Source organism: Eleutherodactylus coqui, chromosome 2 (assembly GCF_035609145.1).
Source record: "Eleutherodactylus coqui strain aEleCoq1 chromosome 2, aEleCoq1.hap1, whole genome shotgun sequence".
NCBI classification, from domain to species: domain Eukaryota; kingdom Metazoa; phylum Chordata; class Amphibia; order Anura; family Eleutherodactylidae; genus Eleutherodactylus; species Eleutherodactylus coqui.
In genome coordinates, this window is record NC_089838.1 from 36,002,365 (window position 1) to 36,018,289 (window position 15,925).

General features: G+C 45.2%; 1 long non-coding RNA gene across 1 annotated transcript in view; it reads right to left on the reverse strand.

Annotated features, from left to right (window-relative positions):
* Positions 1 to 6,642: 6,642 nt before the first annotated feature.
* The window catches only part of LOC136610500 (uncharacterized), a 90,493-nt gene continuing 81,210 nt past the window's right edge, over positions 6,643 to 15,925 (reverse strand). The window contains exon 3 of the long non-coding RNA XR_010790087.1: positions 6,643 to 6,706. This is a non-coding gene — a long non-coding RNA (uncharacterized lncRNA). The remainder of the gene's footprint in view (positions 6,707 to 15,925) is intronic.

A 15,925-nucleotide genomic window follows, 5' to 3' on the forward strand; every position in this document is an offset into this window, starting at 1 on the left:
CTAAAGATGCATTTGATGCACTTCACACCAGAACAATCTGTTCTTAGTAGAGATGAGCGAATGTGCTTGTTTAGGACAATTACTCAATTGAGCATTGCTTTTTTCGAGTAACTGCCTACTTGGGCGAAAAGATTCGGGGGGCGCCGGGGGGCGGGGGCGGCGGAGTGGAGCGGGGGATAACAGTTTGGAACAGGGGGGAACTCTCTCTCCCCCCCCCCCCACTCCCCACTACAACCCCCGGCGCCCCCCGAATCTTTTCGCCCGATTAGGCAGTTACTGGAAAAAAGCGATGCTTGATCGAGTAATTGCTCTAAACGAGCACGTTCGCTCATCTCTAGTTCTTAGATAAAATTCTGATTTAAGTAAATGCTGTCTTTTGAAGAAATGACAAAACCCCAAAAAGTCACCAAAACACCACCAACCAAAGCGGTCTATGTAGACTTTTCAATAATTGTCTATAGACCGTAGGGTGTGTTCAGACATGGTGGATTTGGGTGTCAATCTGCAGAATATTTTTGCGGCACAATTTGGTGCAAATTGGGATTCGCAGCAAATCTGCCATGTGTGAATGCGCTCCTAAACTAAAATCTGACTGCAATGCTTTAGACAAAAAAAATGTTGAAACCATCAATGAAGATGCTGCAAAACACTGTGTGTGGATCCGGACTAATACACGATTCACTGATTTTGATGCACATTTTCATATGGCATTTACCCCAATGCATTGCAAAGCATGAAATCTGAATTGAAAATCCTAAAATAAGTTGCAAATTCCAAAATCCACAGCAGAGTCTAGAGCAGTTCGCTCTTCTGTGCTGTATCTACAGTAAATACCCTGTCAAAAGTCTAGTGCTTTGTTGATGCCCCCTGGCATCCTGCATTCAGGGCACCATCCCCACCAGTCAGAGCAATATAAAAAAATAGATTCCTTTAAAAAAAAAGCAAATGTACCTTGTAAATGTTCGAGTTCCCTGAAACGATCCAAAAATAACATTTTTGAGTGTAAAGGTGAACCTTTACTTTAAGCAGCAGAGGTGACACGAATGCGACACAACAGTCAAATTTATCTGCTTCAGGCTTAACGCCGTTCTTGTTTACAAAGACAGTGGGTTTACTGTCTATACCCATCCCAGCATGTGGCATCGATCGAGCACAGTCAGACTCAGCAAGTGATATGGAGCAAGCGTGCCAGAGACATACACTAATAACACTGCACAGGGATCACATATTAAGAGTATTTGTCACAACTAATGCCGTTTCCCTCCATTTTCCATACTTCCAAAATTAATTTTTAAAGAGCAAGAACATATGTTTAATTTGATTTTGGGTCTAAATAGCTTAATTGCCATAGTGCTTGTGCATGAGCCTGAAAGGCAGGACGCTGCAAGAACTGCGCTATTCAGCACTTCCAGATAGCAACATATGGAATGCAGTGTATAACACAGTATAATGCCTGATCATCTGTTCCATGGTGTCTTCTCGCACCGTTACAGTGAAATTAATTTTGTTTAATGGGCATTTTTTATGTAATAATAAATAATTTAACAAAGAATGGCCTGCTTTATTTAAGGGGCTCACCAAAAAAATAGAATGCTCCAGGTTAACATAAGCACCATGTCTGATGTAGCTATGCAGTCCTTCAAGAAATCTGGGTTAATTTAAAGGGTTAAAAAGAGGGTTTTGCTTTTACTTTTTTTAGAAACAGCGCCATTTTCCTACATGGGCTGTGTTTGGTACTGCAGCTCACATTCCTTCAAATTAATATGACTGAACTGCAATAGTAGACATAGACCATGAACAAGAGTGGCGCTGTTTTGGGGGAAAACAGTAAACTGGACAACCCCTTCAGCAATCATCTATCAAGGTGTTCTGTGAAAATGGAGGATACTTTATTATCCAAACAAGGGCTGAAAACATCAGTGGGGGAAAGTAAGTGAAGGTCACATGACTGATCCAAAGGATAGAGGATAACTTTATGATCAGTGGTGGTCCAACTGCTGTGACCCCAATGAGAGCGGGGCTTTGATCGGTCCCTGAAAGTGAATGGAGCAGTGTTCATGCAGGTGAGCTGCCGCTCCATTCCCTTCAATGACAGCACTGGAGATTACTGAGTTCAAGCACTTCAGCAATGTCCAGCACTGTCATTAAAGTGAATGGGGCTGCTGCTTTCACTTGGGAACCAACTGGACCCCCATTCTCAGGATTGGTAGGGGTCCTACTAAAACCGCAAACACTCACATAGTATTTGCAAGGACCAATTACACCACTCCAGGCAAAGATGGAAGGACACCTGCCCCTTACTAGTCAGGGGAAGTGGGGAACCCCTGGCTAACACCAGCTCTGAGTGGCAATATACCACAGGAGAGTAAAACAGAGTAAAATGACCAGCATCCTCTAATCAGAGAAGCTGGTATTTATGTACAGCAGACCAGAGGGGATTGGCTGGCTAGAGAAACTCCATGTCCAGCCAGCACAATTATCCCTCACCTGTGAAGGTGTGCTCATAGGAACCTGTAGAACCACAGGCCAAAGCTGTACAACCTAACAACCCTAACTTGTGAATAGCAGATAACTTTATACTTTGGCACAAACCCTTTAACCTCTCTGCATAGTGACAAAAGAATGCCCACTACACTTTCCCTTAAAAGCCAATGAATCATTTTCTGACTAAGATTTCTTATGTCCATGTAGTTGATGCCAAGTAAATCTCTGGCAACACCATTTACAGCTCAGAGCAGCAGTCAGTGTAAAAGTTCATAAATAATCATTAAAATGTTCCAGGTATTACTATTTTGGCACTATTGATTTACTACTGATCAGAAAGTCAAAAAACCTTGGCATATATACTGTAGTGTTTCCATATATACAATGTAGATAATGCAAGAATAGCTTTAAGAGCAATGAGATCCATGCAATAGAGACAGTCAGTGTAGTTATGGGGCTCATTAAAGCGGTTGTCCAGGATTAGAAAAACATGTCACTGTCTTCCAGCACCACACTTGTCCATGACTGAGATTGCAGCTCAACTCCATTGAAGTGAAAATTGAAGTTTTCAAACCCTAGAAGCCTCTTAGCACTCATCAGTCTTTGATAAAGGGAGGGTACAGTATTCAACTGAATGGCAGTTCCAAATAATAGCTTCTCCCACACTGGGATCAATTAATATACCCCTGTGTCTTGTTTTAGCCAAATACAGTAAAACATCTTTGAGCCGTCCATCCAAGAGTACATTTAAAAGTAGTCTTCTAGGTAGTGATCCTCTCAAAGAAGTTGGCCAGTTTCTATAATATATGATGAAGCTGAAAATCTGTCAAAGGAAATCTGGTCTGAAAAAAGGGGCGGACTTCTCAAAGAGCTGATCTTCTGCAGAAGTTTCAATGAATAAGGATGTAGCAAAGGTTAACCCAATACTGATCCAATAACTAATTGAAACAAGTTATCTTATCTTAAAGGAGTTTTCCAGACAAAAACTATTGATGACCTATCCTTAATAGTTAATAACTTGGGACCCACTGCTTTGGATCTCTAGCGGTGAGCTGATCGCCCAGCCTGCTGTCAGTGTAGGGGTCTTGACGTGCTTCACAGAGGTGCCCCAGCTGGCTTCACTCCCACTAAAATCAATGGTAGCTGAAGCCGGCTATTACACTTCTACAGCATTCCCCTGTGTCTTGAGTGGAAGTGTAATAGCCACTTCAACTCTCATTAATATCAATGGCAGTGAAGCCAGATAGGGCCCTTCTGCTGCATCCTCTGTGATGCATGTCCGTCCCACTGCACTGACAGTGGGCCAGGTGATCAGCTCACCATTGAGGATCCTGATTGGTGGGTCCCTGGCAATTAACTATTGATGACCTATCCTGAGGATAGGTCACCAATAGTCTTTTCTAAGAAAACCCCTTTAACACCATAAAAGTCATTGAAAAGTTACTGTAAAGACAGGAAAAAGTTCTGAGCCACAGTGTCAAGTTAAATTTCGCTAGATCTGTACCTATTATTCTTCGCTGATATATAATAAAGTTGTATTAGCATTAAATTACCCTCTCAAAGTGACACTGACTTCTTTTTGTTTTATAGAGTCATTATAAGGCAGTACCATGTATTCTGCTACACCAAAGAATTTTGTCTCATTAATGCAAGGACCATGAAAACATTGGCACCAAGAGACTAACATTTTTACCTTGTAGTCTTCATAACAGCATCATTAAAATTTCAAGAAGATTACATCACTTTTGTTTCATATATCTCTTACTGTAAACTCCATTCAGTGCTCTTATTAGCTAAGTACCTTAGAAGATGTATACTCTACCTCTGGAGTTGTGTTAGTCATACTCCAACATGCAACTTTTTTGTTCAAGACACAACTCCTTTACTAATTAGCTATTGTGGTACTCAATAGATTAGTCCTCTTTTATGATCTAGTAATCATGATGTCTCACATACCTTTCGCTCTTACCTAGAAGAGCATATTTGGTCTGAGCTTGTGCTTCACCCTTAACACCTGCCATGCCTATTAGAGGGGTCTTCCAGGGCAAATACTATTGATAAGCTAACCTCTGGATAGATCATCAATACTTGGCCGGAGACCCGCCACTCAGGATCCCTGACAATCAGCTGATCACCTGGCCCGTCAGTGAAATGGGGCTTGAGAAAGGCCTCATGGGCAAAACGTTGCTGTCTCTGTGTGACGGGAGAATAAAGAGTATATTTTATATAGCACTTCTACATTAAGTGAAATGGGACTAGACGTTGTCATCAGATTCGGATCCAGAAACAGAGGGCTTCACTTCCACTGAAATCCATATGAGCTAAAGCCTTCCATTACACTTCCAGCTTCGACAGGGGGGTTGGAGGAGGAAATCTAATAAAAAGCTTTATTCTCATTGATTTCAATGGGAGTGAAGCCCTCTAATGACACTTCCGCCCCCTGACCCCAATGGCATTATTCAGCCCACTGCACTGACAGCAGGCTGGGCAATCAGACGATCGCTGGGGGTCCAGAGCGGTGGGTCCATGGCAATCAACTGAAGGCTAGACCATCAATAGTATTTGCACAGAAAACCCTTTTAAATCTAAATTTGTAAACTTGGAAGATACTTACGTTTTTTTATTAATGGGGTTGTGCCAAGTACACAACAGCTGTTCGTATGCCCCCCTATGTGAACACCCTATAGTAGGGTCCTCTACTTGGGTCCCTCTCTTTGAGATAGAATGAAGGGGTGCTGTGGCCGAATTTGTGTTGTCCTTGTATTACAAGAATGGCTGTCTTGTAATACTACATTACCACTGTAGCGACCGCTGCAAGGGAAATGTCCGGCTGAATGCAGCTTTTTTGGCAAAATTAAGAGAAATGTATCAAAACACTTACTTCCATTTTTGACACATTAAAAAAATCACTAATTTTGATGCATGTCTCTTTTACCTAAAATTTAGTGACTTTTTTCAAACTTATGCCCTCAAGGTGCCCTAGCAGGAGGGGTCTTGCCTCCCACAACCCTACAGATTTACTAAAATTCATGCAATAAGCTACCATAAATTATAGAGCAAATCCACGCTTGCTCATAGCAGCTGTAGACTTTAATTTCTGGAAAAGCAAAAGTGCGCCAAATTTATTAAGAGGCATCTACATCTTTATTAATTTGGCGTATCTTACTCCAATGTATTTTGGTTTAAAATTGTAGGTTCATACGTTTCTGAGATGTACTACTGTTCAAAGCTCGACTTGTATTGGTTCTGTCTCGCTTACTTTTTGTTGTTTTTTTAACCCATTGATGGTTGTGGTCACACTTCCTGTAACCCATAAACTATCAATCTGTGAACCTCAGTATTATGGCCTACTACCAAAGACGTAACTAGAAGTTCTTGAGCCCCGATGCAAAATCTATAACAGGGTCCCCACCTACCATGTGCTGTTTATAATACCAGAGTCTCCTTATGTGATGGAGGGGTCTTTGGGCTCCCTAAGGCGCCAGGGCCTGGCAGCAACTGCTACCCCTGCACACCCTATAGCTACGCCCCTGCCTACTACTTATTAGCTTCATTTCTCAAGCAAGAAAATATGAAATATCACATTGATTCCTTCCCTCTACTTAAAGTGGAGAGGTCAAATGCACTTTACTTAAAACAAGTAAGAGATTTGCAAACATAGAAACCTATTTCATTATGTTAAATTTGACTTGCACACATACCCGGCACAAATAATTAACTAGGCCAGAGCCCCGTGGAAACCTTGACTTAGTTCAGCTTCATACTTACATAGCAAGGCATGGCCTCTTATTAAATGTGAATTACACCATAACCTGTGCCTGCTGAAAAGCAAGAACATATTTCCCTCACCGATCGACTTGCCTCTAAAGGATTTGTTATTCCAGACTATCAAGTCTCATTAGTTTAATTCTCTTCTCCCTAACCCAGTGAGGGAGAATGAAAAAAAGAGGGTAGAGTAGATGAAACGCAAGAAAAAATTTGCAAAAATAGACTTAAAAATTATAGAAAATGTGGAGATGTGAAGATTGGGACTTAATGAGTAAGAAAGAACAAATACTCTCAGTAATGCTCATGTAATTTACCTGCAGTCCTATGTAAAGTCACTGGTAACATATTGAGATGTCAAAAATCTGGGTGCAACTGACGCATTCTACTTGGCCACCATTTTTCTGGTGAAGGCCAGCAGGGATTGTTCAGTCGAGGATCACTTGCATGTGTTTATCTGTTTTCAAAAACCAATGAGCGTTTTATTAGGAGGGCAAAATGTTCAAAAAAAGGTGGAAACAAGCAACTCCATGGAAAGTTGTTGGATAGTGATTGAAAGATAACGATTACCTGATTGCACCAGACAATAATCAACCAGTGACTATTTCTAGGTGAGCTTAACAAATTCTTGCTCATAACCCCGTGAGTGGATGCAGTTACACGGAGCAACTGTTGGTTGCATTCTCTATTTCAAGGGACTAATTGTCACGTCCACCCAGGACATGCTGGATCCATAACCGCACAAAAACACACAAACTGACTCAAAACAATAATAAACCAAAACATGGGAACTCTTTCCCTATCTAAATAACCTCAGGGACGGAGACCTGCCTAAATGCAGGCAATTCGCCCTGACAACGACATACCTGACCTTGTGCCTCAGCCCTTTGTTAACTCTACGTGGCACAGGGGAATAACATGAGAAACGCAATAGAAAAGAAACACAAACTCAAGGCCCATTTAGACACAACGATAATCGCTCAAAAGATGTCGCTCAAGCGACTTTTAAGCGATCATCATTGTGTCATTTACAGCACAAGATGATCGCTCAAGATGAGCGATCACCTAGCGCTGCCAGCGGAGGATGCAGAAGACAAGCGGGGTGTGCCCGCTTGTCTTCTGCATACAGCTGTTTTCTCACTCCAAGCGCTGGTTGTATAACAGTCGAGCGCTCAGAGCGGAGGATGCAGAAGACAAGCAGGGTGTCCCCGCTTGTCTTCTGCATACAGCTGTTCCCCGCTAGGAGTGCCCGGCTGTCATACAGCCGAGTGCTTGCAGCGGAGGATGCAAAATACAAGTGGGTTGTCCCCGCTTGTCTTCTGCATCCAGATGTTTTCTGCGCAGAGCGCCCGGCTGTTATACAGCCGAGCGCTCCATGCCAGGTATGGAGAACAGAGCTGGACCGCTCTGTTCTTCATACCCAACCCGTTATCAGGGAGCGGGATACAGCTGAAACAATAGTATCAGCTGTATCCTGCTGTGAATCCCTGATAAGGCTCATTGTCGTCTTTCAGCACGGTGAAAGACAATGATGAGCGACGGGAGAACAAAAATTGCAAGACACAACGATTATCGCTCAAAAGACGGCTTTTGAGCAAATTTAGAGCAATAATCGTTGTGTCTAAATGGGCATTAAGCTTTGAGATGCATTTGAAAATGATAGGTCCAAGAACAAGCTCTGACTGAGACCACAGTCAGAGCTAAACTGCAGGCTCAATTCAGTCCAGCATCAGCCAGACTAAATAGCCCTGACATTTACCCACAGGCGCGGCTAAGCATGTCTCACCTAATACCACACACACCAGAGCCAGAAGATGGAGAACAACCTGCACCAGACCATCAGTCCGGCAGCAATCCCAGAACCACCGCAACACTAATCAGATGATAGTTGACCCATGTAAAGCCACACTAAGGGCTTAAACAGATGGGCACATGCGCAAATACACTTGCCCCTATGGAACATATAAGTGCATGAACCGGTGTTTTTTTTCTTGACTAGTCAAACTCTGCGCTATTGTGGGCAAGTTTTAAAAAAAAGCAGGAATGTCCTCTTTCTGTGTGGGCCTCGCGTAGGCTCGCCAGCACATCGCAGAGCGGAGGAAGAAAATGCCGGACGGGTTAGTATTAGCTGAAGGCACGTGTCGCATCCCGCTGCGAGAATCTTCCAGAGGGATTACGAGCCAGCTGTGGGCATTAGGCCTTAAGTTACTTAGGATTATAAATCCTACTTAAGTTACATAGGATTTTAAGTGGAGGTAACATTGGCCAGGGGTTTAAGCCACTCAGCTGCTGTTACCAGCTGGCTCCCAAAACCACCCAGAGCAGGGCAAGAGGTGAAGTAAACACAAATTTGTCGCGAAAGCTGTCAGCCAAGTAGGGGTCAAAACGGCAACTCAGTGATAGGGATTAAAATCTCATGCATTTTGTATGGTGTTTCCATATTTTTGTCCACTCATTGTACCTTGAAATGGGTTCTCCTACTAGTCCTAATAAGACACTTCTTTAAAGGGAGTCTGTTAGTTCCACATGGAGTGCACATAGGATTAGTCCTTTCATTCTATGCATGTGCCAAGTAGTCCACAGGATGCATTGCAAGGTAAGTATAAGAGGGTATAGAATTCACCGCGGAGGAAGGAACAGTGGCGTCACCTGTGACACACAGACTAAGGTAAACCACAAGTAGGTTCACCTATTTAATAGCCTGCTCTCGGTCCCTGGTTACCCTCCGGGTGGGAGACGGTAGGGCCACCATGACAAAGCCCACATCTAAACCCAGCTGTCTGCTATGCTGGGGTCCGCTCCTCAGATGCTGCAAGGTGAGTTACAATACCAGAAACAGCCCATGGCAGAAGAGGCGCTATTTCTGGAAAGACAACAGATCCTTTTTTCTAATCTCTGACACCCATTTTAATTTATCTACTGACGCTGTGTCCAGAAGTTTTGTGTTACTCTTGGCTTTATTCTTTCAATGAATAATTGTAATTAAGCAAGACAAAGGCCAGAGAATTTTGATAAGCCAGACGTGACAGAAGGAAAAAAAAATGTTATCCAATTTTGTTTAACTAATAGATGAAGAAAGAGAAAGACATGAGAGCAGGAGAAGGATAAGAACCTTCTTCCTCTGCTGCATGAAATATTGATCCGTTGGCATTTTCTAAAGTGATAAATATTACGGTCAGTATTATTTTGATGTCCTGTGTCTGGTTAACCACTCAGAAGCCCAGCGCCGCACTCACTGACTGGATTTTAATTGCTAGGCGGCTAAGGTAACATTGGCAGGGCTAATTAACCCTTTGTCCAGAACACAACGCTAAAGCAGGCTTAATAGCCAGACATGGATTTTTTCCTGTCTTAATTTATTAATACATTTTCTATTGCATTTATGCTATATGTCATGAACCAGGAGTCAGAAATGTTATGTCTGCTTGAGGGATTGAAGTAGGTTCACAAAAATGTGTAAATCCCGAGATCTTTACTGAATTTGAATAGTCATAGTATAAAACTATGCACACATGTACATGTGTAAGCAGGGGCGAAGCTAAAGGCTCGTGGGCCCAGCTGCAAAAGTTTATCTTGATGTCCCCCAACTTCTCTTAACCCCTGTAAGATGTCTACTTGCTATACTGAATGGTGAGTTTATTTGAGACACCCATCCAGTAGTGTGTTGGACGTCCTTTGGCCTCTGATATCTGTGGTGTCTGTCAACCGGTATCTAAGGACCAAGGGTGTGCCAAAAAAAAATTCCCACACCATTAGCCTGAACTATGGACACCTGACAGGAAGGGTTCATCACTTCATGCTGCTTGCACCAAATTCGGACCCTTCATCAGCATGGTCCAACAGAAATCTGGATTAATCTGGCCAGGTAAAGTTTTTCCACTGCGCAGTGATGCGATTTTTGCACTTTTTCCCACTGTAGTCCCACTTTTCTATTTCTCATATTAATTGCACTCAAACTGGTTGTTGCTGTTATAGCCCATCTTTGCTAGGAAGATCCTCCTTTGACCCCTTTCATCGACAAGCTGCTTATGTCCACAGGATCCCCGTTCCCCAGATGTTTTTGCTTGATCACACCATTCTCAGTATACCCTCAACACTGTTGTATGAGAAAACCTCCGGTGCCCATTGGACGCCACTCTGATCGGTGGATTTTCTCATTCTAAGACCTCTTTCACATGAGCGTTGCGTTCTTCGGGCCAGGTGCATCGTGGCCAAATATTGCCTGAACAAAAAAAAAAGCCATGACCAAGTCGTGGCTAAATGTCACGTTTTCTCGCCCATCCACACGGCCCGATGCGCCACAGCCTGGAATTCCTTCGGAAATCTTCAAAAATCCTTCTACTAGCTCAATAGAGTCAGCTGACATAATTTAGCAGCACTAGCCGCTGCTAAACTCCCTTCCCTTTGCCAACAGCTCCCATAGAAGCTATTGGAGCTGCTAGCTGATTGCGGCTAAAAGATAGGGCTAGATCTATCTTTTCCGACCATGTCAAAGCATCGGCTGGCGTATTTGGCCGCCGATGTCCTGTCTTCACTGGCTGCTCAATTAGCCACGTAAAAACGCTCGTGTGAATAAGGCCTATTATGGATTCATACTGAAACTGATCGACAGAAAACTTGCTCACTTGATTTTATGTTGCACTACGGGGTCACGTGTCTAATTTTCAGACAGGAAAGGTCCAATCATGAAAAAGCCGGTGTCTCTAAAAAAATGGTCATTCAGTGCATGTAGACCATATTGTTCTGAGACCTCATGCACATGGATAGAAATTAGGGATGTAATTAAAGGATCAGGGGCCCGGGTGCAAAAGTTCAGCTGGAGCCCCCCCTTCCATCTATACCCATACCCAGAGGCGTAACTTGAAGATTAGGGGTCCCAACGCAAAATCTCTAACAGGGCCCCCAATTATAATGCTTTATTCGTAGTACTAGGCTTCCTATATTGAGAAGTTAGGCCTTAAGAGCCCCCTAAGGGTCCTGGCCCGGGTGCAACCGCATCCCCTACAGCCCCTGGATAGAATACAGTACCCATAGAAGTCTATGGACCTCTACTGTACAGATTTGGCAATCACCACCATGACTGCACTGGCACACTACTGCACTAATGATTAGTGATAGGTGATATAAACTCATCACATCTGTCCATGCAAACAGAATCCAGGATACGGTGTTCAAAAAATTTCTAGGATCTTAATAATGGTCTGTAATCAGTAAAATATGTTATGATACAAATTATGTTTTATGTAAGTGTTCGTGCGTTATCAAAATAAAATCCTACTCCAATAAACAGCTATTCATCTTCATATTTGTTCTCCATTCTATCACTTACCAATTATCTCCTGTACTCCAAGAATAAGAGCTTATCACTTGACCTATTTCCTATCAATAATACTGGAGAAATACATCACAAACTGCTCTGTAGGGGACAGCAAAACACTTGACTAACGCACAAGTCAAAATTAGGAGCACTCGCGAAGCATTCTTTGGTTGCATTAACCGCCACTTGTAGAGCATCTCTTTTCAAAAGCATCAAAAGGACCCTGAAGAAGACTCTTTATATGCAATGTCCACCAACATCATTCACTTGACTGAGATAAAAAGGACTTTGCAAAACACTTGGCAACTCTTGTATAGTTGTAACAGGAGAGGGTTCAACAATCCACTTTCACAGAAATGTTTCATTGATTTGTTTATGAATTGTAAATAGGCAACAAATCATATAAGATTAAAGAGACATTTCATTGTGAAATATTTGCAATCCTCTTCTATACAGATGCGTCCTTCTTTACTTTCCTTCTTGGCTGGCCATGTCCTAAGATGTGCGGCGCGAGAGGACCAACTTTTTAAAAAGAACATGATTTTGTGATATTTTGTCACGAGGTGTTCATTGTGACCGTCCAGTGGTTGTGATGTAGAATTCAAGGGTTTAGTTTGCATGTTGTTATATTGTGTTGAATTGTCTCATGAGAAATTCCAGCTTTTAATCAAATTGGAGAAAAGGTAATAATTAGAGATGAGCGAGCACCAAAATGCTCGGGTGCTCGTTATTCGGGACGAACTTTTCGCGATGCTCGAGGGTTCGTTTCGAGTAACGAACCCCATTGAAGTCAATGGGCGACCCGAGCATTTTTGTATTTCGCCGATGCTCGCTAAGGTTTCCTGGTGTGAAAATCTGGGCAATTCAAGAAAGTGATGGGAACGACACAGCAACGGATAGGGCAGGCGAGGGGCTACATGTTGGGCTGCATCTCAAGTTCACAGGTCCCACTATTAAGCCACAATAGCGGCAAGAGTGGGGCCCCCCCCTCCCAAAAACTTTTACTTCTGAAAAGCCCTCATTAGCATGGCATACCTTAGCTAAGCACCACACTACCTCCAACAAAGCACAATCACTGCCTGCATGACACTCCACTGCCACTTCTCCTGGGTTACATGCTGCCCAACCGCCCCCCCTCCCCCCCACAGCGCACACCAAAGTGTCCCTGCGCAGCCTTCAGCTGCCCTAATGCCTCACCACCCTCATGTCTATTTAGAAGTGCATCTGCCATGAGGAGGAACCGCAGGCACACACTGCAGAGGTTGGCATGGCTAGGCAGCGACCCTCTTTAAAAGGGGCGGGGCGATAGCCCACAATGCTGTACAGAAGCAATGAGAAATATAATCCTGTGCCACCGCCATCAGGAGCTGCACACGTGGGCATAGCAATGGGGAACCTATGTGTCACACACTATTCATTCTGTCAAGGTGTCTCTGCATACCCCAGTCAGACCGGGCTTTTTCATTCATAGACACAGGCAGGTACAACTCCCTATTGTGACGTCCCTGTCGACCGAAAGCATGGGTGGCTTCCTGGAACCCACCGGCGGTACATAAAAGTATCCCATTGCAGTGCCCAACACAGCTGAGGTAGTAATGTTGTGCTTAATGCAGGTGGGCTTCGGCCCACACTGCATGCCCCAGTCAGACTGGGGTTCTTTACAAGTGGACACAGATGCATTTATAATTCCCTGTGGACCCACAGCAGGGGTGGGTGCCAGGAAGCCACCGGCGGTACATAGAAATATCCCATTGCATTGCCCAACACAGCTGAGGTAGTAATGTCGTGCTTAATGCAGGTGGGCTTCGGCCCACACTGCATGCCCCAGTCAGACTGGGGTTCTTTTCAAGTGGAAACAGATGCATTTATAATTCCCTGTGGACCCACAGCAGGGGTGGGTGCCAGGAAGCCACCGGCAGTACATAGAAATATCCCATTGCATTGCCCAACACAGCTGAGGTAGTAATGTCGTGCTTAATGCAGGTGGGCTTCGGCCCACACTGCATGCCCCAGTCAGACTGGGGTTCTTTACAAGTGGACAGATGTAGGTTAAACTCCGTGTGCACCTACAGCATGGGTGGCTTCCTGGAACCCACCGGCGATACACAAAAATATCCCATTGCATTGCCCAACACAGCGGATGTAACGTCAGCTGTAATGCAGGTGGGCTAAAAATTCATTTGATTACACTGTAGGCGAGGACCCACAAAAATTGCTGTATCAACAGTACTAATGTACATCCAAAAAATTGGCCATGGCCAACCAAGAGGGCAGGTGAAACCCATTAATCGCTTTGGTTAATGTGGCTTAAGTGGTAACTAGGCCTGGAGGCAGCCCAGTTTAACGAAAAATTGGTTCAAGTTAAAGTTTCAACGCTTTTAAGAGCATTGAAACATATAAAAATTGTTTAGAAAAATTATATGAGTGAGCCTTGTGGCCCTAAGAAAAATTGCCCGTTCAGCGTGATTACGTGAGGTTTCAGGAGGAGGAGCAGGAGGAGGAGGAGGAATATTAGACACAGATTGATGAAGCAGAAATGTCCCCGTTTTGGATGGTGAGAGAGAACGTAGCTTCCATCCGCGGGTGCAGCCTACGTATTGCTTACGTATCGCTGCTGTCCGCTGGTGGAGAACAGAAGTCTGGGGAAATCCAGGCTTTGTTCATCTTGATGAGTGTAAGCCTGTCGGCACTGTCGGTTGACAGGTGGGTACGCTTATCCGTGATGATTCCCCCAGCCACACTAAACACAGTCTCTGACAAGACGCTAGCCGCAGGACAAGCAAGCACCTCCAGGGCATACAGCGCGAGTTCAGGCCACGTGTCCAGCTTCGCCACCCAGTAGTTGTAGGGGGCAGAGGCGTCACGGAGGACGGTCGTGCGATCGGCTACGTACTCCCTCACCATCCTTTTACAGTGCTCCCGCCGACTCAGCCTTGACTGGGGAGCGGTGACACAGTCTTGCTGGGGAGCCATAAAGCTGGCAAAGGCCTTGGAGAATGTTCCCCTGCCTGCGCTGTACATGCTGCCTGATCTCTGCACCTCCCCTGCTACCTGGCCCTCGGAACTGCGCCTTCTGCCACTAGCGCTGTCGGATGGGAAGTTTACCATCAGTTTGTCCACCAGCGCCCTGTGGTATAGCATCATTCTCGAACCCCTTTCCTCTTCGGGAATGAGAGTACAAAGGCTCTCCTTATACCGTGGGTCGAGCAGTGTGTACACCCAGTAATCCGTAGTGGCCAGAATGCGTGTAACGCGAGGGCCACGAGAAAGGCATCCTAACATGAAGTCAGCCATGTGTGCCAGGGTACCTGTACGCAACACATGGCTGTCCTCACTAGGAAGATCACTTTCAGGATCCTCCTCCTCCTCCTCTTCCTCCTCCTCAGGCCATACATGCTGAAAGGATGACAGCCCAGCAGCATGTGTACCCTCACCAGTGGGCTAAGCTGTCTCTTCCCCCTCCTCCTCATCCTCCTCATGCTCCTCCTCCTCCTCAACGCGCTGAGATATAGACAGGCGGGTGCTCTGACTATCCAGCGACATACTGTCTTCCCCCGGCTCTGTTTCCGAGCGCAAAGCGTCTGCCTTTATGCTTTGCAGGGAACTTCTCAAGATGCATAGCAGAGGAATGGTGACGCTAATGATTGCAGCATCGCCGCTCACCACCTGGGTAGACTCCTCAAATTTTCCAAGGACCTGGCAGATGGCTGCCAACCAGGGCCACTCTTCTGTAAATAATTGAGGAGGCTGACTCCCACTGCGCCGCGCAAGTTGGAGTTGGTATTCCACTATAGCTCTACGCTGCTCATAGAGTCTGGCCAACATGTGGAGCGTAGAGTTCCACTGTGTGGGCACGTCGCACAGCAGTCTGTGCACTGGCAGATTAAACCTATGTTGCAGTGTCCGCAGGGTGGCAGCGTGCGTGTGGGATTTGCGGAAATGTGCGCAGAGCTGGCGCACCTTTCCGAGCAGGTATGACAAGTGGGAGTAGCTTTTCAGAAAGCGCTGAACCACCAAATTAAACACATGGGCCTGGCATGGCACGTGCGTGAGGCTGCCGAGCTGCAGAGCCGCCACCAGCTTACGGCCGTTGTCACACACGACCATGCCCGGTTGGAGGCTCAGCGGCGCAAGCCAGTGGTCGGTCTGCTCTGTCAGACCCTGCAGCAGTTCGTGGGCCGTGTGCCTCTTCTCTCCTAAGCTGAGTAGTTTCAGCACGGCCTGCTGACGCTTGCCCACCGCTGTGCTGCCACGCCGCGTGACACCGACTGCTGGCGACGTGCTGCTGACACATCTTGATTGCGAGACAGAGGTTGCGTTGGAGGAGGAGGAGGAGGAGGAGGAAGGTGCTTTAGTGGA